Genomic DNA, 27,759 nt, shown 5'->3' on the forward strand with positions numbered 1-27,759 from the left:
AACTACCACCTCAGAACACAACACCTGCAACACATAGACCTCACAGTCAGAGTGTCAAACAGTCACAGCTCTTAAGGCCAAACACAATGCCAGACACACTAGTCATTGGTGACTCCATAGTCAGACACACTGACGTCCCGCTCACCAGACTGAGTAAAGAGAAGGTCACAGTAAGCTGCCTGTTGGGCGCTAGAATCCGCCACATAACGCAAGCACTCAGGTCTCTCAACAGCAGGTACAAGTACGACTCAGTCATTGTCCACGCTGGTGTAAACGACCTGAGACGTACCTCCTTGGACTACATGAAAAGAGACATTGAGGAGCTCTCTGATTATGTAGCCCAAGCAGGTATGACCCTGACCTTGAGCAGTATCCTACCTTCACCAAGAATGATGCCACAATACAGAGATAAGATGATCAGCTTTAACAATTGGCTTAAACTCTGGTGTCATTCAAAGGGGATCCAATGTCTGTCTGCCTGGGATGACATGCTGGACAAGCCACGCTGCTTTGCAAGGGATGGCTTGCACCTGTCACCCCTGGGATTCCGGATATTGGCAAAGGCTCTTGCCACCCCCATAGTGCCTTTTTTAGGCAAGGCTCAAATTCTAAACCTACCACCCTAGAACACAAAAAAGGAAAAAAACTAAGGGTAATGCTGCTCAATGCCAGAAGTCTCAATCTCAAAATGCACGCACTCGAGGCCCTTCTCAGTATGGAGAACATTGATGTCTGTGCTGTGACAGAAACCTGGTTCAAGGCTCCTGAGAGCACCCCAGCACTATCAGGTTTTACCTCATATCATGCCCCAAAATCCGGACAATACCAAGAAAGGAGGGGGGGTATCCATATTCATCAAGGACACCCACACCTCAAGATTGGTGGCAATGCACGATGCATCGGAGACTATCCAGGTGCAATTAACCATAGGCAAGACTGCTCAGCAAATTGTAGCATGTTACAGGCCACCCTCACAAACTCAGGAACCTCACATGGCTTTCCTGAAAACACTGGAGGGGATAAATGTATCTCCAAACACCATCATACTAGGTGACTTCAATTACCCTAATATAGACTGGGAACACTACTCAAGCCCAAACACCCTAGCCCAAAAGTTCCTGGAATTCATAAAATCAAATGCCATGGAACAACTAGTCACCATCCCCACAAGAGGAGAAAACATACTTGATCTCATCATCACGAACATGGGATCACAATGTTCAACACCGGAAGTATACCCCTCACTGGTGAGATCAGATCACAAACTAATCTCGCTGGAGGTCCTCATCCCACCCCCACCTGAAATAAAAAAGACCACAGTAAAGAACTTCTCGAAAGCCGACTTCACACTTCTAAAGACTAGTGTGGTCTCCTTTAAGGCCCCGAGGCGGAAAACAGTACTCAAGCCGCTGAATCACTTACAAATGCCTTCTACCAGCACCTGCAGGACTGCATGGATAAGGCAATCCCAAGCAAAACAAAGACTCTTTGTACCAAAGGCAAGCGTCCAGTCTGGTGGACCCCAGCCATAAACAAACTCTACAACAAAAGGAGGAAGCTACTACAAGATAGAGCAAAATCCTTAAAAGGTAAGACACCTTTGATCACTATAAGTAAAAAACTAAGAGCTCTCATAAAATCATCAAAAGCAAATTTTGAGAGAAAAATAGCTAAAGACTCAAAAGACAATCATAAGGCCTTCTTTAGCTATGTTAGAAACCTGGGAGAAAACTCCCAGATATGCTCAGAATTAGTTCAAAATGATGTGAAGATCACTGATCCTACAGACATTGCCAACATACTGGCTGACAGGTTCAGTGCTAACTTCTCCCCCCCCTCCCCCTAAAAGGAGAGATATCTATACCAAACGATTGCAGCCCCCCAAACATCTCTAACGCCCAAGTGAGAACTGCTCTCTCCAAGGCAAAAAACACAGCATCCATGGGACCTGATGGTGTCCCCGGCTGTGTGCTCCACGAACTCAACGAGGAATTAAACCCACAGTTAGGACAGCTATTTAATCGTAGTCTCACCTCTGGATACGTACCCAGGGAGTGGTGCACAGTGACTGTGGTCCCACTTCACAAAGGCGGTGCCTCCACCGACCCTGGAAATTACCGGCCCATTAGCTTGACAAGCCTTATCTGCAAAGCCATGGAGAGGATCATAATGGATCTCATAAATAAAGACATAGGGAATTTGCAGACTTTGGATCCAACTAAGTTTGGCTTTGTCAAAGGCAGATCATGCCTTTTAAACTTGGTTGACTTTTTCGAAACAGTCACCAAGGCCATTGATGAGGGAAAGGCAGTCCATACAGCCTACCTCGATCTGGCGAAGGCCTTTGATACAATACCCCACTCGGGTATCATTGAAAAACTCATCAGCTTAAATGTTAACCCATACATCACAAGATGGGTTGCAAACTGGCTGAGTGACAGAACCCACAGGGTCAGAGTTGCTGGCGCCATGTCAGACTCAAAGCCTGTCACAAGTGGTGTCCCACAGGGCTCAGTCCTGGGCCCACTCTTGTTTGGCATCTACTTTTCTGAAGTACAAGCAAACACAGGAGGGTTATGGCTGACAAAGTTTGCAGACGACTGCAAACTGGGTGCCGTAGTCAAAAACACATCTGACACAGATATCCTTCAGAAGGGTCTCACAGAAACGGATAACTGGTGCCAGAGCCATGGCCTAAAGTTAAATGCCAAAAAATGCATAGTCATACCCTTCGGGAAAAACAAGGTTACCCCTAGCTACCATATAGGTGGCAATCCACTGAGCACAGAAGAAGTTATCAGGGACCTGGGGACCCAGGTTGACAGTAGCCTGTCATTCGACACCCATGTTGCTAAAGTAGTTAGGAAGATCATCTACATTTCCCACCTTATCATGAAGGGATTCACATCTAGATCAAGGGAGGTCATCGTCTCCCTATACTCATCACTCATCAGACCAATGATTGAGTACAATGCCCCATTCGGAATGTATCTGACCCGACACTTGCAGCAGCTGGAGAGGCCACAAAAGTTCCTCACCAAAAGGATAAAGGGTCTCAAAAATCTGACCTATGCTGCCCGACTGAAAGAACTCCAGCTCTATTCAGTCGCTTACCACTTGCTCAGAGGTGACCTGTGCCTGACATACAAGGCCATGTCAAACCCAGATTTGATGAATATGCTTCACCTCAAAAAATCTAGATCCATCAGAGCCACAAGGGCGGGAGACTGAAACCTTGACACGGCTATTAATAGGACGTGCTGGAGGGATAGATTCATCACCCAAAGACTCCCTATGCTGTGGAACAAAATCCCGGTATATGTGAGTCAGAGCACCTCGCTGGCCTTGTTCAAGAGAAATCTTGACCAATGGATGGGAGATCGCAGATATACCCCAGGGATTACCTCAGTGTCACTGCTCGACAGAGGCACAGCAAAATAATGGGCATAGTTCCCCAAACTAAAGGGGTGGCGTAAGCCACAAAACTATGGGCTAGGCTTGTAAATGCCCTCGGGCAGATAGCCTAGTATGAACTTATGAACCTATGAACCTATGAATAAGAAATGAACATAAATTAATTACTATAATGACAATTTATCTAAACATATACGTACACACATAGAATCAGCAATAATATCTAATTAATTTCAATGTTTAAGAGCTCTAGCTTTTAAAAAAGGTTTCAAAGAAACTTTACTGTTTAAACTTGGAGGCTTATCAGTTTGAAAACGTATGATCCATTTCTGCTCCACAGCTTCAGTTTTATTGCTGAGCTCACCACCTCTTATGTTACTATATAGAATCTCTAGAACTAAAAATTTAAACTTCTGTCTGGATCCTTCTTTGGCCACGTGCATGGCCAGAGAACTAGTCTCTTTAGCATTCCTAACGTCTCTAAGGTTTTCAAGGATTCTATCTTTGAAGGCTCTATTGGTCTTACCTACGTAAAATGAGAAACACTCAGTACAATAGCAGAAGTAAACAACATTTTTAGTTGGACAGTCAGCATAGAAAGTTACATCTATCTTGAATCCTATCTGTGGATGTAAAAAATATCCACAAACATGTATGCATACACAAGCCATACATCACCTACAAGCATAAGTCCCTAATCTTTCAGATTAACTATTTTACTATTACTACCTTAACTGGTACTAGAACTGATAATAATGAGAAGATCAGGATGCCTTTGACTTTTGCAAGCAATACTCACATGGTTTGTGATGTAATAAGGAATAATTGGGGTATCCTTTCTACAGTTCAAGAACTGGAAGGAGTGATAGGTCATCAACCCAGTTTTACATTTAGAAACAACAGGTCCCTCAAGAGCCAGTTATGTTATAGGCCTCTCTGCCCCCAGAATTATGTTCAATCTGAAAGATTAGAAACTTATGCTTGTAGGTGATGTATGGCTTGTGTATGCATTACATGTTTGTGGATATTTTTTACATCCACAGATAGGATTCAAGATAGATGTAACTTTCTATGCTGACTGTCCAACTAAAAATGTTGTTTACTTCTGCTATTGTACTGAGTGTTTCTCATTTTACGTAGGTAAGACCAATAGAGCCTTCAAAGATAGAATCCTTGAAAACCTTAGAGACGTTAGGAATGCTAAAGAGACTAGTTCTCTGGCCATGCACGTGGCCAAAGAAGGATCCAGACAGAAGTTTAAATTTTTAGTTCTAGAGATTCTGTATAGTAACATAAGAGATGGTGAGCTCAGCAATAAAACTGAAGCTGTGGAGCAGAAATAGATCATACGTTTTCAAACTGATAAGCCTCCAAGTTTAAACAGTAAAGTTTATTTGAAACCTTTTTTAAAAGCTAGAGCTCTTAAACATTGAAATGAATTAGATGGGGGGCGTGGCTAGGATGCTGAACTGATAGCTGCACTTCATTTCAGCTCTCTTACCTCAATACAATTCCTGACAGGAATTTTACAAAATAATATTTAATTTGAAGAAATTTTTATTACTAACTTATTTCTAATAACTCTGAGCATCTATAAGAAAAATTTTATTGTCAGAACTTGAATAATTCCTGTCAAATTAATTACTGGAAAATCAGCACCAATATCAGCTTTACAGCATGAGTCATCTAAGGAATACAGCACAAGACTCTTCTCTCAAAAAAGAACTGCAGTCTCTCATTACAAATATACAGGAACTTACAATAAAAATCGACAAGATGGACAATAAAATAGATACTTTTAAAGAAAAGTGCTCACAACTGGAACAGCTTCAAGAAATGTTTACACATCAGAAAGGACAGATATCACTTATTGAACAGTCATTAAGTGACATTGACACTAGAGTTCAAGTAGAAGAACAACAAACTGAATTCTTACTTCAACAGAATACATATTTACTAGAAAAACTTGATGATATGGAAAACCGAACAAGAAGAAATAATATTAGAATATATGGTCTACCAGAAAAATCTGAAGGGGACAATATGATAAACTTTCTTACCACCTGGATACTAGATGTAACAAAAATACCTGAAGCTCTTTCATATGGTATAGAACGGGCGCATAGATCACTAGCAGCTTCTGGAAATGCTTCTTCTCCGGGTAAGAACAAGCCGAGATCTATAATTGTGAGACTTTTTTCTACACAAGATAAAGATCTTATCTAACCATAGGCAAAACTGCTCTACAAATTGTAGCATGCTACAGGCCACCCTCTCAAACTCAGGAACCCCACACAGCCTTCCTGAAGACACTGGAGGGTATAAATGTATCTCCAAACACCATCATATTGGGTGACTTCAACTACCCGAATATAGACTGGGAACATTACTCAAGCCCTAACTTTCTAGCCCAACGGTTCCTGGAGTTCATAAATTCAAATGCCATGGAACAGCTAGTCACTGTTCCCACGAGAGGAGAAAATATACTAGATCTCATTGTCACAAACATGGGGACAAAATGCTCCACACCGAAGTATATCCCTCATTGGTGAGATCTGATCATAAACTAATCTCACTGGAAATCCACATCCCGCCCCACCCCAAGCAAAAAAGACCATAGTGAAGAACTTCTCTAAAGCAAACCTCACACTACTCAAGACTGGTGTGGTATCCTTCAAGGCCCCTGAGCCAGAGGAAACCACAACCCAAGCTGGAAGCCCTTACAAATGCCTTCTATGAACACCTCCAGGACTGCATGGATCAGGCAATCCCAAATAAAACCAAGACTCTTTCCACAAAGGGCAAACGTCCAGTCTGGTGGACCCCAGCCATTAACAAACTTTACAATAAGAGGAGAAAGCTATTACATCATAGAACAAAATCCATAAAAGGGAAGTCACCCCTGATCATTATTAGTAAAAAATACGAGCACTCATAAAATCAACTAAGGCCAATTTTGAGAGAAAAATTGCCATGGATTCAAAGGACAATCATAAGGCCTTTTTCAGCTATGTTAGGAACCTGGGTGGAAACTCCCAGATATGCTCAGAATTAGTCCAAAATGATACAAAAATCACTGAACCCACAGACATTGCCAACATACTGGCAGACAGGTTCAGTGCAAACTTCATCCCCCCTCTCCCCTAAAGGAGAGATAACTATCCCAGCCGAGTGTAACCTCCGGACATCTCAAATGCAGGTGAAAGCTGCTCTCTCTAAAGCTAAAAACACAGCATCAATGGGACCGGATGGTGTCCCCGGCTGTGTGCTACATGAGCTAAATGAGGAATTAAACCCGCACATAAGGCAGCTGTTTAATCTCAGCCTTACCACAGGATACGTGCCCAAGGAGTGGCGTCGGCAACTGTGGTCCCACTCCACAAAGGCGCCTACGGACCCTGGTAATTACCCCCATAAGCTTAACAAGTCTAGTCTGCAAACCTATGGAGAGGATCATAATGCAGCTCATAAACAAAGATATAGCGGACTTGCAGACATTGGACCGGAACCAGTTTGGCTTTGTCAAGCGAAGATCATGCCTTTGAACTTGGTCTACTTCTTCGAAACAGTCACCAAGGCCATTGATGAGGAAAGGCAGTCCATACAGCCTACCTTGACCTTGCAAGGCTTTGACACAGTACCCCACTCGGGTATTGTAGAAAAACTTACCAGGTTAAATGTAAACCCATATGTCACAAGATGGGTTGCAAACTGGCTTAAGGACAGAACCCACAGGGTTAGAGTTGCTGGCACTGTATCAGACTCCAAGCCGGTCACAAGTGGTGTCCCACAGGGCTCGGTCCTTGGCCCCTATTGTTTGGCATCTACTTCTCAGAAGTACAGGCCAACATGGGAGGACTTTGGCTGACAAAGTTTGCAGACGACTGCAAACTGGCCATAGTGGAAAGTGCATCGGACATGGATATCCTTCAGAAGGGACTCACGGAAACAGATAGCTGGTGCCAGAGCCATGGCCTGAAGTTAAACGCCAAAAATGTATAGTCATACCCTTCGGGAAAAACAAGGTAACCCCAAGCTACCATATAGGTGGCAATCCACTAAGCACAGAAGAGGTTATCAGGGACCTGGGGACCCAGGTTGACAGTGGCCTTTCTTTTGACACTCACATTGCTAAAGTGGTTAGAAAGACCTTCTACATTGCCCACCTGATCATGAAGGGATTCACATCCAGATCTAGTGATGTCATTGTTCTCCTGTACTCTTCACTTATCAGACCAATGATCGAGTACAATGCCCCATTAGGGATGTATCTCACCCGACATCTGCAGCAATTGGAGAGACCCCAAAGTTCCTCACCAAAAGGATAAAGGGACTCCAAAATCTGTCATATGCTGCCAGATTGAAGAAACTCCAGCTCTATTCAGTCACATACCGTCTGCTCAGAGGTGACATGTGCCTGACATACAAGGCCATGTCCAACCCGGAATTAATGGACATGCTCCACCTCAAAAAATCCAAATCCACCAAAACCACTAGAGCAAGCGACTTAAACCTTAGCACGGATATAAATAGGACGTGCTGGAGGGATAGATTTATCACTCAGAGACTCCCTATGCTGTGGAATAAAATCCCGGTCCATGTGAGGCAGAGCACCTCGCTGACTCTGTTCAAGAGAAATCTAGACCTATGGATGGGAGATCGTAGGTTTACCCCAGGAATCATCTCTGTGTCACTGCTGGACAGAGGCACAACAAACTAATGGGCACAGTATTTTTTCATAAAAGGGGTGGCGTAAGCCACAATAATTTGGGGTAGGCTTATAAATGCCTTAGGGCAGATAGCCTAGTATAAACCTATGAACCTATGAACCTATGAACCTATTAAGAAATGCTTGGGCAAATTCTCCCATCAAATACAATGATTCATTAATAAGATTTGACAATGATTATTCTACAAAGGTGGTTTCAAAAAGAAAAGAATTTCTACCAATAAAAAAAACCTTGAAGAAAAAGCAACTGAAAGTCCATCTTTTATTTCCAGCAAGACTGAAAGTTTTTCTACCAAATGGAATAAAAATCTTTGAAACAGTAGATTCAGCAATAAAATACCTTACCAACAACAACATCCTAACACATGAAGAATCTATGGACTGGACAATAAGTACACCGAAGAGAAATGCTGAAGTAAATAATTGGAAAACTGTTGAGCAAAAGAAAAAACTAAAGGACAAATAATCTTATATATGTTATATTCTGTAAAAATCTAAATAATAATACTAACAACAAAAGAAAAGTTCTTACTGTCTTCAAGTTACACCAAAGCAGGTACTGTTTTCAATTATATTTTAAATGTCAAAATTAGCATAAATGTAAATACATTTATCTCAAATCACATCAATATACTAAGCATAATTTAAACATTACTCTATTTTTCATTATTATCCATCTATTATTTTCATATTCTTAATCAGAGTAATCAATGCATAATAATGTTCCCAAATAGTTTATTTATTTATTTATTTATTTTCTCTCTTTGTGTTTTGTTGTTTTTATTTTTCTCTTCTTTTTATTAAATCTTCATTAACTTACAATACTTTAATCAGTATATGGTTATATTGCTTAATAGGTATAGTAATGGCTGCTATATAACTTATTATTAGTTACATCCCTGATAGTATTACTTTTATAAGTTAAAAGTGTCCCTGTTTGGATAAACGCTAATGCTGGGCAGAAATGTGTTGCTTTTGAAATGAAGTATTTCAGTTAGGATGTATTGAAGTCTACTTTAAATAATCTTAAAAGATGTTCTGCCTTTGACCCATATGCACATACTGATATAGTCCAGTGAAAAAATATGTTTTAAGTGATATTTTGAGGCTATAAGTCAGGTGTGCTGTGGCTCCAGACATCCGGAGTTGAAAGATGCTTGTGACTAGCTTAGATATCCTGTCGTCTTTTCTTTTGTAGAGAAATAAGGCATAGCATGTTTAAAATGCAAAGTTTGACAGTTGTGAACACTACTCCACAAACTAGAGTGCTCACGTGCCACTACATGAGTTTGTCACCAAATAAGAGGAGGGAAAAGAAAAAAGAAAAAACACATACCTTTTCCCTGCTTGGTTCTCGAGACAATTTAACAGCCACAAACATCACTAGAAACTTAAGTTACTTATTGCTTGTCACATTTACTTGTGTACGCCATCCCTTGACTCTTTCTAATTGACGTCTAGTCAGAAAATAAGCTAGGTTCACATTTAAAGATACAGAAACCTAAATTCCTTCTAAGGAAACATAAATAATATAAAAGGTTCATATAAATATACACAGATATTTATTTTTGAAGCACTTTCAGTTTATGGCTACTGATGTCTTCTAGCACCTTGATAGATAAGGACATATATCTGCTTGTCTTTCTATCAGTTTAGATTTCCAGACATTTTAGCTATCCCTTACTATGTTTTATACAGCAGAGTTTAAAAAGCAGAAATTAATCATCAGCAAATAAAATCACTGCTGTTTTACAAACTATCTAAAGAAACTAGTAAATGTCAAGCAACTGACAGGTTTGTTTTGGGGAGGGTTGCCATTTCCCATGCTGGTGCTCCTGCAGAATACTACTGATGTCCTGCTGCCAAGGTATGCCCTCGGGTGGGCAGGTGGGATGCAACAAGAAGGTTGGATGTGCATTTGGCAAATCAAACATTTAGATGGCGGTATGGTATACTAGATGGAGAAAGTGGAAGCAATGATTGTATAGGCAACTATAATGAGTAACATAACAACAGTGGATTTGACCCGATGTGTCAATTATACAATGTTTATATCCCATGTAGCTTTGGGCTTTGTCGAAGCATCTGTGTTCTACACACATATTGTGTTGGATCTGATTTGAGTGGAAGGGGAGAGGCTTAGCCCACACCCTAATTTGTTACTGGGTTGCCATGCATTATGGGCATGCATTGTGGCAGGTACTCAACGGGCTATCCATCCTTAGATGGCTCATGCTGTTCCGTTTGCTCATCTGCATGGTGACTGAAGCTGTGCTCTTCTTGTTATGTTGTTCGGCTGTGGCTTCACCCTTCTTATAATATTGCCTGGCTTTTACATTATCAAGAATGACACAATACTAGTGTATGGGTATATCATGTTACTGTTAGTGTGGACAAGGATGCTTGACAATGCAACTATGATTCTTGGACCTTACTGCAGACGGGTGTGTTGTCTGGCAGTTGAGAGCCTGGTTGTTCCTGATCAGCGGACCTGTATTTTTGTGTTTCAATGTGACTGCATGAAAGGATGCCAGTATTGGTCTGCAAGTTTGGTGGGCAGTAGATTCGTTGGGGATTGATTTGAGGAGACACTTGTATTATGGCTGGGGCACTTGACATTTGATAAATATATCCTCTAAATGATGCGTTCTGTCTGGTCATTGGCTGTAAAACAACTTTTCTGAGAAATATTGTTGTGGTGCCAGTTAATGATTTGGATTAAATGTTTCTATATACAGTCGTGAAGCAATTGCCAGGATAAAATGGTACTCTTGTGGTGCATGGATCATCGTGGCTGCCCTCCGATGTTGGAGGAAAAACAAGCTTCTTGGACACCTTTTTGATGTGGTAAAGGTGTTACCCCATGGTTTGAATACGTTTTGTCTCTTTGCTGCAAAATGGGTTGGGAATGTTGGCCTGTAATATTTTCGTACATGGTGGTTTGAATCTTGGCAGCTTCCATTGTTTTGATGTGTTCTCCAGTATACTTTTGTTCAGTCATAGGATTGAATTACTGGTGTTGAGTAGGTCAGGATTGTATCTCCAGCACTTGTTGTCAGCAGATAGACGCACTGGTTGGGTGTCAGTCTAAGCTGTGGGAGTTGATGTGTGATATACATAGATGTTTGCTTTGAGGGTGTGGTCAAGTGCTGCAGTTTTACCTCTGTACTGTGTCAGTTTTCATTGTGCAGGGTCCCTCTGAGGGTTGATGGAAGTGTTGGCAACAAGACACTCAATCAGGTAACAACATTATGAGTGGTCTCTTGGATAAGGGAGCTGTCTAAATTGTGATCTTGTTGTCTCCAGCCATGGGAATTGTCATTGAAAAGCTGAAAAATGCAATCAGAGGAACATATTTAATGTCTACTAAAGAAATATTAATATACTTATACATTGTATCGCATTTCAGTTTATGTTAAACATGAAATATGATGTGGTTTCAGAACTATTCATGTTTTTATTCCAATATGACTTTGCAAATATTAATTTAAACACTGGTTTCGGACTTGAGTAGTCTAAAACAATTGCACAACAATGGTACTGTATTATACAGTAATGTCAGTAAACAGTTTTCAACAGATGTATGAAATATACAGTTATAGATTTTAACATGATGTTTATTAATACCCTAAATTATTTTGAAATGATACTACCTTAATCTAAATATTTGTACCTTTTGAAACCTGCTTAGAAGTAAGTATTATTGAATTACAATAAGATGAGTAAAGAATGTATGTATATATTTTAGCTGATTAGATTATCTTAATATATTATTCAATTATCTTTATTTAAAACTAAGAGGATAAGAGAAACTGATCCAAATATTATTTGTGAGGGTAGAAAGTTTGTTTGGTTAGATTCACTAACCAAACGAAGAGGTATATTACCTCATAGCAATAGGGAATGGTTTTAAGGTTAAGAATTACAAGTTTGGAAGTTCTTTGTTTTTTTTTATTCTATCACTTTGGTGTCACTCAGAAACATGCAAAAATCATACAAGAAAAACTTTTTGAATACTGTATCCAAGATGGAACTAAGAATAAACAATATTTACATAAACTCACACATAAAACAAACTCAAAACTAGGAAATGAAATGTTTATCCATAAATGTTAATGGTCTAAATAATAGTAATAAAAGGAGAAGCCTATTCAAGTACATAAACTTACATAAACCACAAATAGTCTTTTTACAAGAGGCACACTTATTAGATAGAGATATAAATAACTTAAATATTAATAATTACACAGTACTAATAAACTCTCAATACAAAACAAAAAAAAGAGGAGTAGCTATACTACTTCGCAACTCATCTATAACACCTAAAATAATTACTACTCATCAAGATACATCAGGTATGTTTTGTCTAGTTTCAATAGAGTTAAATAAGAGAATCTATACGTTAGTAAATCTATATTGGATCCCAGGACTAGGATTAAAAACAGTTAAACAGCATTTTGAAGAGATAATTCATTTAACTAAGGGTAGCCTGATATTGGCAGGAGACTTCAACTGTATAATGAATGAAAAAGATACAGATTCTAAATCCAAAAGAAGAAAACAACCCATCTCTAAAGCACTATCAAAATTTATAGATACATTGTATTTAAAAGATATAAATGAATTTGTAGAACCAGACTCACTAATCTTCACATTTTATTCTCATAGATATAAAACTAACTCTAGAATTGATAGAATATATGTTGCCAATGACCTAATAACAAAAATTGACAAAGTCAAAATCATAAATTGTCCTTTATCTGATCATAATGCCATAGTCTTTGAGATAGAGCTTACACCATTTTATTCAAATCCCATTACTAGGATACCTTCCTATATCACAAAATTGAGAGATTTCAAAGAATTTTATGAAGAAACAATCAAAAACTTTCTAGAAATAAATTACACAGAAGATATTTCAGAAATATATGTCTGGGATTCATTAAAAGCAGTTACATATGGGAAGATATTATCCTGGTACATAAATAAAAGGAAGTTATGGAATAAAGATATGCTAGACTTACAAAACAAAGCAGATAAATTGAAACTGGAAATACAAAAGGGTAATGCTACTCAAGTTCAAGAACTTACACAAATCAATAAGAAGTATACAGAATTGCTACACCATAAGATTATGATTAACTTAGAAAAGATAAAATAAACTCATACTCTACTAATTCAGCACACCTGAGATACTTAACTAATAGAACAAAAAAATAATTAAATCTAAGCAAATAAAAGAAATATTTATTCCCAATACTAACAAAAGAGTTACGGAACTAAATGATATTTTAGAAGCATTCAGACTCAATTTAACATTGATAATTCCATAAATACTCAAGATACACCTACTAAGGATATAAAAAATACTTAGAAAACAATATTCATATTAAATTAACACAAGAACAAATAGACATTATAAACAAACCAATCAATATGACAGAATTAAAATCACAAATTAAAAAGCTCAAGACAAATAAAGCACCTGGCCCAGACAATATGCTACCAGAAATGTATAAATTAATACCCAATCAAGCCATATCTTTATTATTAAAAGTATATGATATAGCCAATAAAGATTTGAATATACCACCCTCTTGGAAATATTCATTGATATCCCCAATTATCAAACCAGATAAAGATGAAAAACAGTGTTCCTCATATAGGCCAATATCATTACTCAATATAGACTACAAGATGTTTATGGCTATATACGCAGATAGGATCAAACACTTTCTTCCTTTCTTAATTCACAAAGATCAAACAGGTTTTATTAAAGGAAGAAATACTTCAGATAATATTAAAAGAATACTAACATTAATAGATTATAGCAAACATAAAGTCCTAAATTTAAATGTAATCTCATTAGATATTAATAAAGCTTTTGATTCGGTTAACTGGAACTTTCTTTCACTAGTTTTAAAAGAATATAACTTTCCTTCTAATTTTAATAATCTTATCCAAATACTATATGAAAAATGTACTGCATATGTTAAACTGGGATCATATAGATCAGGCCCTATAACAATAAAAAAGGGAACTAAACAAGGTTGCCCTTTATCACCATTGTTATTTGCATTACTCATAGAACCCTTTGCAAATCAAATCAGATCAAACAATAACATAAAGGGCATTTGTATTAATAAAATGTTAGACCTTAAAATCCAACTCTTTGCTGATGACATACTATTAACTCTCTCAGATATAAATGAGTCTTTGAATGCTCTATTTAACTCCATGAATAAATTTCAAAATATTTCAGGCTTAAAATTTAATGCAAACAAAACTAAAATTATGCCCTGTAATTGTAAAAAAAAAAAAAAATAATATAAACAAAAGATTTTCCAAATATATAGTAACAGAAAGTAAATTATTATATCTGGGAATAAATCTACTCAATGAATTAACAGATTCTCTAATATTTAACTATAATAAAATACTAGACAAAATAGAACAAACAATTGGTTACTGGAATAAATATATCTTTTCAACAGCAGACAGATTATATCTTATTAAAATAAACATATTTCCCAAAATATTATACTTAATACAAAATTTTTCATTGCCACCTCCCAAATATATTATTCAAAGATACAATAAACTAATTTTAAATTTTCTATGGTTTCCAAATAAACCCTGTATAGCCTTAAATAAACATTTGCCAGATTGGGAAGATGGTGGAATTAATTTACCGGATATTGATTTATATATTACCTCATCTGTTATTAAAAACATAACACTATGGTTAAATAATTCATACACACCTATATGGAAACAAGCCCATGATCAGATTTACATAGAAATCAATTATAATCACATACAAGACAACTTAACAGTAATACCATCACCCCTTATATGGATGTTAAAAGATTATTTTTAGGAAAAGAAATAATATTAATAAATTGCCATCAAACTATGTAAGCTCTACACTTTCAGTGTTCAGAACATATATAAACAAAATACCAAATATTAATTCTTGGATTTTTCTTATTTTCCTATAGCTTTTACACCAAATATTCTAGATACATTCCAAATATCTAAAATAAATATACTTAAAGAAGAAACATTACTCTTTTGGCATCAACTTATAGAGAAAGGGAAAATTCTAACAAAGGAACAGATAATTTATAATTATAATATAAATAAAGACAATTGGCTGTTTTACAAAATCTAAGGCATTTTCTTATAAATAAAATAGAACAAATGCAACCTTCAGTTAGACATGAAGCTCCAAAACTCATTGAATACCTTATTCTTATCACAAAACAGCCTTATCAGGGTACAGGTTATTTGTCTAATATCTATAAAATTGTTAAAAACAAAAACTATCATGAAAAATCATACTGGGATTATTATACTTTAATAAACAAACATCCTCCAGTTGAAGAAGAAAAAGTAATATTCTAAAATCTTCCAAATTTTCTACATTATCAAAATACTGGCAATTATTCACTTGGAGATATCTACATAGAAGTTTCTATACACAACATAGGTTAGCCAAAATGTATTCTATTGAAGATCAATGTTGGAGATGCCATACCAAGATAAAAGCAGATTGGCAGCATGTTTTTATGAATGTATATGTCTCAATATGTACTGGAAATCCATTAATTATTTTTTCAGACTGTTTATAATGATAATTTTCAATTAACAAAGTCTTTAATTTTATTCAACTCTCCTATTCCAAACTGTGTACCAAAAAGACACTAAAATTCTATAGTCACTATTGGCTATTTCACGTAAAATCATAACTATACACTGGAAAAATGAGGCTTCCTACGTTCAAGGAATTTGAGACTTTAACAACAACAGTTGCTCACATGGAAATATTAACAGTGAAGAACAGAACTAAAAGATCTACTTCTTACTATTACTCTTGGATGAAAGTACTGGAAATACTTGAAAATATCGAAGAAGATATATCATCTTATGTTTCTAACTTTACATAATATAGAATTTCAATGTTATTTGCATAGACACCAATGTAAATAGTTATATAATGGTTTGAAGTTAGTAATGTTTTAGAATTGTAAATATGTTATTTATCTTTATTTCATGTAATGTTTAAGACATCTTATTTGAAATAATAAAAAAATATTTAGAGAGAAATGAATTAGATATTATTGCTGATTCTATGTGTGTACATATATGTTTAGATAAATTGTCATTATAGTAATTAATTTATGTTCATTTCTTATTGAAGTATATTTATTTGTTTTTATTATTATATAACTTATATGATATTATTCTGGTTTTAATATAGTACTGTGGTAGTTTTTGTATTTTTTAAGATGTGTTGTAGTTCTATTATACATAGGTAAGCTGTTCATAGATACTCTGAGATGAATGGTTTAATTTTGATGTTGGTTGTTAGCCAGCATGTCCTATTGGTTATCTAGCATTTAAATAGTTGTATCATTATGATGATATTTTAGTATTGCATGGTCTGATGAAGTGGAGAACATCTGTGAAAGCGCTTACCCTGTTGAATTGGATTTAAAGGTGTGCTGTGTGGAACCATTCTGCTTCTTTTTTTACATAATTACATAAGTGAGTCTGAGCACTACTCTGACACAGTGTAAGTGATACTGAAAGATTCCAACACAACAAAATAACCACATAAATGAGTCTGAGAACTGTTGTGATGCACTACATTTGATGCTATATATAGGGGGTGACCAACATTATTACACAAGTGAATCTGAGCACTACTTTGATACAGTATAAGTGATATTAGATGGTTCCACTTCCATCTCAACAAAATAATCATTTAAATAAGTCTGAGCACTGCTATAATATACTACATCTGATGTTGTATATTTGAGGGGACCAATATAATTACACCAGTGGGTCTGAGCACTACTCTGATACAGTGTAAGTGATATTAGAGGGTTTCAACACAACAAAATAATCACACCAATGAGCCTGGACACTGCTGGACCAACATAATTACATAAGCGAGTCTGAGCTCTACTCTGATACAGTGTAAGTGATATTAGAGGTTTCCAACACAAGAAAATAATCACATAAATGACTTTGAGAAATGCTGTGATGCACTACATGTGAGACTACATATGGGAGGTGACCAACAAAATTCCATATGCGAGTCTGAGGACTACTCTGATACAGTGTAAGTGATATTAGAGGGTTCCAGCTCAACAAAATAATCACTTAAATGACTCTGAGCAATGCTGTCATGCACTGCATGCGATACTATATATGGAAGGGGGCCAACATAATTACATAAGTGAGTCTGAGCACAACTCCAACACAGTGTAAGTGATATTAGAGGATTCCAACTCAGCAAAATGATCACATAAATGAGTGTAAGCACTGCTGTAATACACTACTTGTGATTCGACTTGTGGGAGGGGACCACTATAATTACATCAGTGAGTCTGAGCACTTTTCTGATACAGTGGTAGTGATATTAGAGGGTTTGCAACACAACAAAATAATCACATAAATGATCTGCAGTGATGCGAGGTGTGGTACAAGTATCGGGGATGTCAACTGGGTCTTTGCGGGGTAATAAGGAGGTGAAGTTTGCCCTGAAGCGATCAGCCAGAAGGTTGGCAAAGTCAGCAGGATCAGTGTAAGTGGCAGCATTACTACTTCTAGACAAACTTGGGGTTTGCCAAGGAGGTTCCTAAAGTAACTGAAGAGGCCCTGCTGTGGCACACTACATGTGATACTACTTATGGGAGGGGACCAGCATAATTAGATAAATGCGTCTGAGCACTACTGTTATACAGTGTAAGTGATATTAGAGCATTCCAACACAACAAACCTATCACATTAATGAGTTTGATCACTGCTGTGATACACTACATGCAATGCTATATAGGGAAGGTGCCCAACATAATTACACAAGTGAGTCTGAGCATGACTCCAATACAGTGTAAGTGATATTAGAGGATTCAAACTCAACAAAATAATCACATAAATGAATGTAAGCACTGCTGTGATACACTAAATGTGATACTACATAGGGTGAAGAATGTCACAAGGTACCCTTACAGTAAATAACATCACCAGCACTGCAAAGTATGGCAATGGGAGGTAGAGCGGGTGGAATGGCCAGAAAGTAATGTCACCTACAGGTTTACATGCTCACAGTTACTTGTATACACAGTAATGCACACACACACACACACACACACACACACACATTTGCCAGTACAGAGTGTCATAGGTCCATGTGTTCATGTGTGTGTACCATGCTAATGGCCATGGAGTTATTACAAGCCTAGCTCATGGGAATACCCTGGCATCATGCTACCTGGCATTTGTCACAGTGCATATATCAAATACTGCCACATGAGTGATACCAAGGGTGACAGTTATATTCACCATCCACTCATCTGGATTTCTCTTGAAGAAGGCCAGTGAGGTGTTTTGACTGACATGTATGCAACATATATCACATAACGTGGCCAGTGTCTGGGTTCTGGACCTGTCCCCAAGCATGTTCTGTTGAATGTGGTAATGCGGTTGAGACATCCATGGCATGTGGTGCATACAGATTAGGTTTCCTAGCTGTGGCATTTGTAACACAACTGGGTAGACATGGCACTTTCAGTCAAACAAGGATTGCCTGTAAGTAGCCAAGATGTGACTGGGAACACTTGGAAGTTTTGGCCTCTGTCCATATTGGACAGTTGTTTCATGCCTAGGTCCTACATGTGAGGTACACTTGCAGCCTACACAGTTTTTGAAGGTGTCTAGTGAGTTACATGGCAAATGGGCCATTGTACCTGCTGATTGGCCTAATAGGGGGGGAGTAGAGGGAGACATTGACCTCTTCATTCCTGGATGACACACCCTTAGTTATGTGATGTGCCACATGGAAGGACTTTCTGTCTGCAGTGGCCATGTGGTGGTTAGAAGAGAGGTTGCTGTCAAGCTTTGTTCACAGACCTCTTATAAGGCCACCTGTGTCCAGTGAACTACCAACAATGTGGTCATTTGTGGACAGCACATTGATTCAACAGGGAAATGGGACACATTTCTTGCCATTGAGATTAAGGCCAGTGTTCTGACAATAGTTGGAGGTCTCAGTGGCGTCTTTGTGAGGATGTAAACATATAATTGGGATGTAAACATAGCCCCAAATTAGCAATTGTCAGCAAACAATGTTAGCCACAGTTCATTTGTGTTGGGCTGGAAGTCAGAGGCACACATAACAAACAAGAGTGGACCCACAACAACACCCTGTGGTACTCCACTCATGACTGTTTGGCAGTCTGACATGAAGTCCACTACTTTCACACTGTGGGTTCCATCCGTGAGCCAGTTTGCAGACCACTTAGTGACATAGGGATTACTGAATAGATGAGAGTGTTTGCCTATGATTCCTGAGTATGGAATTGTATCACAGGACTAGAAGGGCCACATATTTTGTTTTGGACTCCATACTGTTACATAGTTATTTCACATGACAAATGGATTATAGGACTGCAGAGCATCCACAGCTACTACAACAGTCTGTAGAGTGGACGTTTGGTAGTGTACTGGGTGGACCACACAAAGTATAGCAAAACCCACCTCTCCAATGGATATGGATCACAATGTTGATGACACAGAGACACACAGGCACTTGCCAAGAATGAGATTCAAGCTCCTACCTATCTAGTTATGGCTACTACAGTGTTATGTCTTTATCGCAAGCACCACAGAGCTTATAGGTAGAAGGGTGTCCAAAAGGTGAGTTACATCAGCAGCCCTTGTAAAGTATGACACTTTGTAATATACTGGCTGTGGATGGACACAAAATCCTTTAAATTACAAATATACACACCCACACGCACACACTCACACAGACACAATTTTCAATTTGCCAGGACTGAGTCTGGAACCACTACCTAACTAGTTTGCTGCACTATAGTATCATGCAGTTATCTTAAGCACCATGGAACATGTAGGGCTAAGGGCTACCCAAGGAGATCTTTCAAGGTGACTGACATCAGCAGGAGTGCTGAAGTAGGCCACTGGGAAGTCTACTAAGTGTGAATGGCCTCAACCCCTCAAAATTATTAACTTACAAACACAAACACTTTCAATTTGCCAGGACTGAGATTAGAACCACTACCTAACTAGTTTGCTTCACTATAGAATTATACAGTTACCGCAAGCGCCATGGAATTTATAGATTTGAAGGTTGTCCAAAGGTATCTTTAAAGGTGAGTGACATCAGCAGCAGTGCTAAAGGAGGGGGAAGAGAAGTGTAGTAAGTGTGAATGGCATCAAAATCATGACTCTACAAACACACACACTTTTACATTTGGCTGGACTTAGATTAGAACTCCTACCTAACTATTTTTTTTGCACTATTGCATTACGCAGTTATGACAAGCATTACAAAGCTTATAGGTTTAATGGGTGTCCAAAAGTATCTTTAAAGGTGAGTGACATCAGCAGCAGTGCTACAGGAGGGGAAAGAGAAGTGTAGTAATTGGGAATGTTATCAAAATCATGACTCTACAAACACACACACTCTCACACAAACAGGCGTACTTTTACATTTGCCTGGACTGAGATTACAACTCCCACATAAGCAGTTAGTGGTACTATACACAGTTATCACAAGTGCCACAGAGCCTATAGGGCTGATGGCTAACAAAGGCATTTCTTACATGAATGCCATCAGTACATCTTGTGATATGGGCAACAGAATGTGTACTGGGTGGGTACACACACATCAGGACTGAGATTAGAACCCCTACCTAACTACTTATTTCCTCTAGTATGCTATATATTTATCAAATGTGCTACTGAGCTTACAAGACTGAAGCTCATCCAAAGGTACTTCTAAGGTGACAAACATCTGCAGATCTTCTAAAGTGGGACTATGGGATATGTAGTGGGTGGGAAAGGCCTCATAATGCAACTCTCTCTATCACTGTCTGTCTCTTTCTTCCCCATATCTATGTGTGTGTGTGCATGCTTCCCATATTGTTGTATGTTGGCCATAGATATGTGTGTGTGTCACACACAAGAGATGCAGCTTTACCACATCTGTGTCACCTACATCTGCCTGTGTGTTTTTCTGACATGTGTGTGTGTGTGTGTGTGTGTGTGTGTGTGTGTGTGTGTGTGTGTGTGTGTGTGTGTGTGTGTGTGAAGAGACCATAGGTTTACATATTGGAGTGCGTACGACACCTGCAAATTACAGATATCCATAGTCGACTGCAGTTTAAGACATGGGCTTCATTTCTCTAAGTGTAGAAACATGTCCAGTATGGCCTTCTATGTTGAGTGTGTGAATCCATTCCAAGGAAAGTTCTACTCCAGTCCAGGGTGTTGTGTGCTCCAGCTATACCTTGCAACCTGTTTCTTCAGGATATCTGTAGAGAGTTTGTCAATATGGAGACACAATGGCCAATGGCCAAACATAGGGGGATACTGTAACTATGGTTCTTATTACTGTCTGTGTTACTTGTGTAACACAGTTGTTGTTTTTTTTCAGTGATTTTGTGACAGCTGTAATGTGTGACACTGTAATGTCTTGTGTCAACTACTGGCAGATATCATTGGTTGATTACAGTTATTTACCAGGAAACTACAAAAGGGATGATGCACAAAGCAATATTCTGAGGCAAAGGCTTGACATTGTGGCACAATCCAGCCATTGTGGAGGCAGGGCTACAGCTGATTGACTAATGGGTCTGTGTAAATGGTCCAGCATCTTGGTGGTATGCTGGCTGGGGATCTCCTTGTTGTGAACTTGTCATTTTACCTGACAGGTCATATCCTGGTGTGGGCAAACCTCTTAATCATACAGATTCTTCCAGGTAATCCAGAGCCAGACCTCATATATCTGGTCAGTAACCCTTCATATTGTGGTTTACAGGCAGGTCTGTTGCTATTAATTCAGGGGTTTGTAGGCAGGGGGAATTATGAGCAGACATTAGAGTTTCAGACTTCGCACCCTCCATGACATCCATGCTTGTACACCCCCTCTCTGTTATTCTATCCATTTCAAAACAGTATGACAGCAATATCTCATAAGTATCGGGTCTATATTAGAACATCGAAGTTTCACAACTTAGAATGTTCCAATATTGACCCCTATTCAGCGAACGCTGACAACATCGAAGATGCAGAACAGCAAATTTTTTCCTAGGGAAAACATTTGTTGTTCTGAAACACATACACACAATACAAGCTCACCAAACAAACAGCAATCCACACATATACACCTAAAATCTTACATCTAACCCTACACTAAACTGTACATGCACCACTAACTATCCACTTACCTTAACCCAAACCCTAACCCTAAGGTCCGTCACTATCGCACACTCACCTCACCCGTACCCTAACCCTAACTCACCTAACCCTCATGTCCACACAATCGCACACTTACCTGACCTGCGTCTTAACCCTAACTCACCTAACCCATGCCCAATCGCACACTTACCTGAACCTGACCCGTAACTTTCCACCATAGTGCTGAAAATAGCGAAGCGCCAGAAACAGACAAACAAATTCTTTCCCTAGGAAAAAATTCAGTTTTCTGCAGCTTTGCTATTTTCAGTGTTCACTGAATAGGGGTCAATATTAGAACACTCAAAGTTGTGAAACTTCGATGTTCTAATATAGTCCCTAAGTATCCTTATAGTTGACCCTTTATTCCAGCAATATTTCTGGGTTTGTCCACAGTTCTTGCTCTAGGAGGTTGAGAGGCATGATGGTGGCATTTGGCAGCATGGCCTTGCATTTGTTTTCTGCTTACTGTGTTAGGTTATACGTTAGGACCCCATGACATTCCCTACAATGGCTCTATGGGTGAAGCATGGCCCTTTGCCAGAGTCCTGTAGGCCATGTGAGACTGATGCAGGCCATCTGTAGCAAGCCAGTGCATTCTGTCACTTATACATTCCCAGGCTGCAAGCCAGTGGATCCCCCTGGTGTGACAGTGGTAAGTGGGTCAGGTGTTACTGGCAATCCTTCCTGTTCATATTGCTTCATCAGTCTGGTTGTTGGCAAGGTGCTGCTTATGGCTAGGGACACACCTGCATGGGACACCTAGTCAGCATGCTGCATCATGTGTGTTTTCCCATACTCAGTGGGGTCATTCTGGAATCATTCCAACAGCAAGGATCTCACCTGTGAGATACCTGTGGCTGTTGGGGGGGGGTGACCTGAGTGCATTTGTGATATGAAAGCTTAGGGCACCTGCCTCACAAGAATAACTGGAACCTTCTCCATATCCCACCTTGAGTGTGGACATCAGCAGTCTGGCATTAGTTTAGAACTGTGGCTTTGTGGTGTGGCAGTGATTGGGAGGGCAACAAGGAATTCCATAGTGGAGGGACAACTACTGTTATGCTAACTTCTATATATAATTCCACAGATGTGTGCAGTTGAGAGTTATTATAGACACTACATAGAGTACTTCCACCTGTCTACTGTTTCCATGTACGGCCCCCTGTTCATGGCCTGTCCAGCTTTCCACCAGTGACTGCTATTGACATCTGGATAGTGTACAACTGTTAACATGGGTGTAGCTGACAAGCAGATTGGTTGGCACTGAAGTTCTTGGAACATGGCCCTATCGACCACAGTACTGTACCGAGGAAACTGAAACAAAACATGTAGGTCTACATGCTGACCACTTCCTGACAATATTAACCATGCACCCAGTTAGCACACTGACCCCTGCATATTGTGGACATGAACCAAATGATCGTGTTGACTGGGACAGGTCTGGCAATCTGTGCTCCAGTCATATTACTCTACAAACTTATATGTTACTGTATTTCTGTGTGTGGGGGAGCAACCTGAGAACTTTACACATTTGCACTGACTGTAGCGATATTTCACTTAGTCTGTTTGCTTCCATTTAGCATAGTATTGTGCCCTACCTTGCAGAAAGGAGACATATCAGTATTGAACACAGGTTAGACAGTAATGGCATACATTTCAGTTTCAGGCTTCCTACCCTTCAAAAGTATACTGCAACTGCCAGACCTGTTGTAGTATTCGGTGTAGGTCTGTAGGGGGGATGTTCACTATTGCCTGCATTTGTGGACCTTTACCCGACCTTTCTTTATGGTCATCTACACCTGTCCTGCTAGGTGAGACTGGAGGTGGGTATGGGAACCCTCATTGACATCCATGTGTGTGACCTATGGCCACCCATTATTTGGCCCACCACATGTACTGTGGTGAGAGTTGTCACCTTGAGTACTACTGCCTAGTATGGTGACACCAGTATTTGTTATGGATTTCCTGCTGTCCCATATGGCTGTCACTTGTCTGCTGCTATCCCATTTGGCCACCAAATTCCCTTGCATGCTTGCATCCATACCATAGATAATACTATCAAAACATACTACTCTATTCAGTAATTGTTAGGAATAGTGACGTACCTTGTGCCTGCAGCAGTTGTGAGAATTGTGCTGGAGGGCTGATTATGTTGGATGCACGCAGTACACTGCCTATACATGGTAAGGCACAGGTAGTGTCATGTCTAGTCTCCCTTTTACTGTATATGCGAGTCAGAGTGAGGTATCAGTCCTTGGATCCCTACAGTGTCAGTGTATGTGCTGTGCATTGCCTCTTTGCCAAGGCATAGGCATATTGGGCATGCCTCCATCTGCCTCCAGGGGCAGGTCAGGAAGTTCTCCTTCAAATCTATCTGTGCCTGTGGTGACCTTGGCAATGGTGGGGGGGTTGTGTGGCCATTCCCTGTACTGTTCCTGCTGCAGCTGTTTCCACAGGATCATATTGTGTAGCATGGCACATACTACGAACATTTATGCACATGTGGCTGGAGAGTACTGCAAGGCTCCACCGGATATGTCAGGGCAATGGAACTGTGACTTGAGAATCCCAAACACGTGCTCTATAATAATCCTGGTTTGTGTGTGTGGTTCATTATGGTGTTCTGGTGTGGGTTGGTGTGCATTTCTGATGGGTGTCATCATCCATGGCTCCAGTGCATAGCCAGCATCCCCCACTACATGGCCAAATGGGATGTCCCCCCTAGCAAACCCCTGATACAGCTGTGAGGAATGCTAGATGTGGGAGTCATGATAGCTTCCAGGGCTTCCAGCACACACTTGCATGATAATGCCCTGGTCATCGCACATGACCTAGCAATTAGAGTGGAAGCCCTTGCAGTTTATGTAGACCGGGTGGTGTTTTGATATGGATGTGTGTGCAGTCTATAGCACCCACTACCTCAGGGTATTCTGCTATACTGTGGAAGAGACACATATTGCTGGTCAACACCTCATGGGTGCTGAGGAAATATATGTGCTCACTGGCATGTGCTGACATGGCATCCAGGAACTGGTAGAGTACCCTGGATTCTGATGCCTGTGAGACCCCCATGATATCCCCAGTTGGTCTTTGGAAGGTACCTGTGGCTAGTATCCTTAAGGTTACACATACCTTTATATCCACTGGGATGTCTTCCCCTCTGTTGGTTCTGTGTCTGAGGCGGGGCCAGCACAACCTGATGATTTGCTGTAGAATATTCCTGTCTGCCCTATAGTGCTCCACTATCTCCAGCTCATGTAGTCCCTGGTAGGTTACCCTGGGTCTGTACCGTCTTCTCCTCCTCATCACTGTGGGATGGTTGTCAGCATTTTCCTCCTCACCACCCTCAGTCTCTAGCATATACTGATAGATCAAAGCGACAGCAGCCCCAAACATGTTTTGTTAGTTTTGTCAGTTTAAAATTCCCTGGAATGTGTACACCAGTGGTATAGAGTTTGTGGGGAAAAAACAGACTGAAAGATGTCAGCATAGTTTATATTAGTGTGCTGGACTGCTGCATGTGTAATTGGCTGATTATGATACATTCTACCTGCCAGCTATGCTAGTTCTCCTGGACTGCCTTCCTTCTGCTATTTCCCCTTCCTATTTCCTCCATGTTTAAGCCCTGTGGCATGCCGTGCATACCCAGTGTGCAAATGTAAACAGCGCTGCTATTTTTTCTTGTTTTCTTTTTTTTGTTTGTTTTTTTAAAACCTGGTACATGCCATGCACACCCATTTAGGCAATGTAAGTAGTGCTAAGCAACCTGTGACACCCCTCCCTTCCTTAGATGTGCTTAGTTAAGGGCAAACACAGGCCACAGAGCTCTAATGAGCTTACAGCAAGCATGACACACCCCCTTTTGAAGTCATCTAGCTTTCCTGCTTACACGGTCATGTTGCTGCACCTACACAGATAGGTGCAGTCTGACACTTAGAAGAAATCTGTGATTCAGTATAATCCCCCTCATTTGCATACCCCGCTGCCTTACTCCATAGTTACTACACTGACATGGAGCCTTTCCCCTTAGCAACCACTATTCCCTGGCATTGTTTACATTTTCCATGCCATTGACTATAATGGCAAAATGCAGAGTTCTCTTAAAATTCATTTTTCCTTTTTTTTTTATTTTCCATCTGATCCCATTTGCACGCCATGGCCCTAAGCTTAAACAGCTGAGATCGACCAAAACAATAAAAGTTGTATTTTATAAGATTAGAATTATTTTTAATGCCAATGGCCATATATATGGCAATTGGCATGGCTAACACTTCTAATACATGCTTTCTTTTGAGCTGTCATGCCTCCATTTTGTACTTTGCAGAAATGTATTCAGTTACTAACTCAATACATTTCTGCAGTGTACACTATTCCTGCATGGAAACCTGCCTGCTTGCTGGATCACTAATTCACCTCATTTGCATGGTTTTCACCAGCAAATGAAATAACTAGCATATGGCAGTGTTGTCCATGCAGGAATAGTGTAGGAGCGCTCGTGCACGTCCAGGGAGCCTTATACTGAATCGCTCGGTGGCCATCTTCCGTGCCGCAGCTCTTACACTATTCCTGCACGGTGTGCAGGCATTCTTGAATCCTGGGGTCTGTCTTTTCCTTTTTCTTATTTCCATTTTCTTCCCTTTCTGACTTCCCTTTTCATATTTTCCCCTTCTTGGTTTCACTTCAACTTCTTTTTTCACTTTCATTTTTTCTTCCATTCTCCTTTTTCCCTTCCCTTTTCTTTTCTGTCTACCTCTTCCTTTCTCTATTTCCTCTCCCTTTTAAGTATTATGTTTTCTATAATTATTTGTAAGTGGTATGAGAGGTAAAGTTTATTTACCCAATATTTGTCAATATTTGTGTATAAACTTGCTCATACACTCTAAAAATTCACCAGGTTCCAATACTGAATAAAATAACTATTATACAATGACCCCTCCATTAATATTCAAAAACGTGCATGCTGATTGGTCAGCGTACATGTTGTAAATCCAAGTTATAGTAATGGAAAAAGGTCCGGTTGCCCAGACTTTTTCCATTACTATAACTCTTACAGCAACACTGTCTCGCTATGTTAAACGAGTTTAACATAGCGAGACAGCTTTAAAAAAAGCAACAGAGATTCTCCGTTGCTTATTTTAAAGCTGTCTCGCTATGTTAAACCCATTTAACATAGCGAAACAGTTTGTAAAAAGCAACGGAGATCTTGCTTTCTCCATTGCTTTTTTCAAAACTGTCTTGCTATGTTAAATGAGTTTAACATAGCAAGACAGCTTTAAAAAAAGCAACAGAGATTCTCCGTTGCATTTTTTAAAGCTGTCTCGCTATGTTAAATCCATTTAACATAG

The sequence above is a fragment of the Protopterus annectens genome, chromosome 3.part1 (assembly GCF_019279795.1).
Source record: "Protopterus annectens isolate FY-2018-M chromosome 3.part1, PAN1.0, whole genome shotgun sequence".
NCBI lineage: Eukaryota > Metazoa > Chordata > Ceratodontiformes > Protopteridae > Protopterus > Protopterus annectens.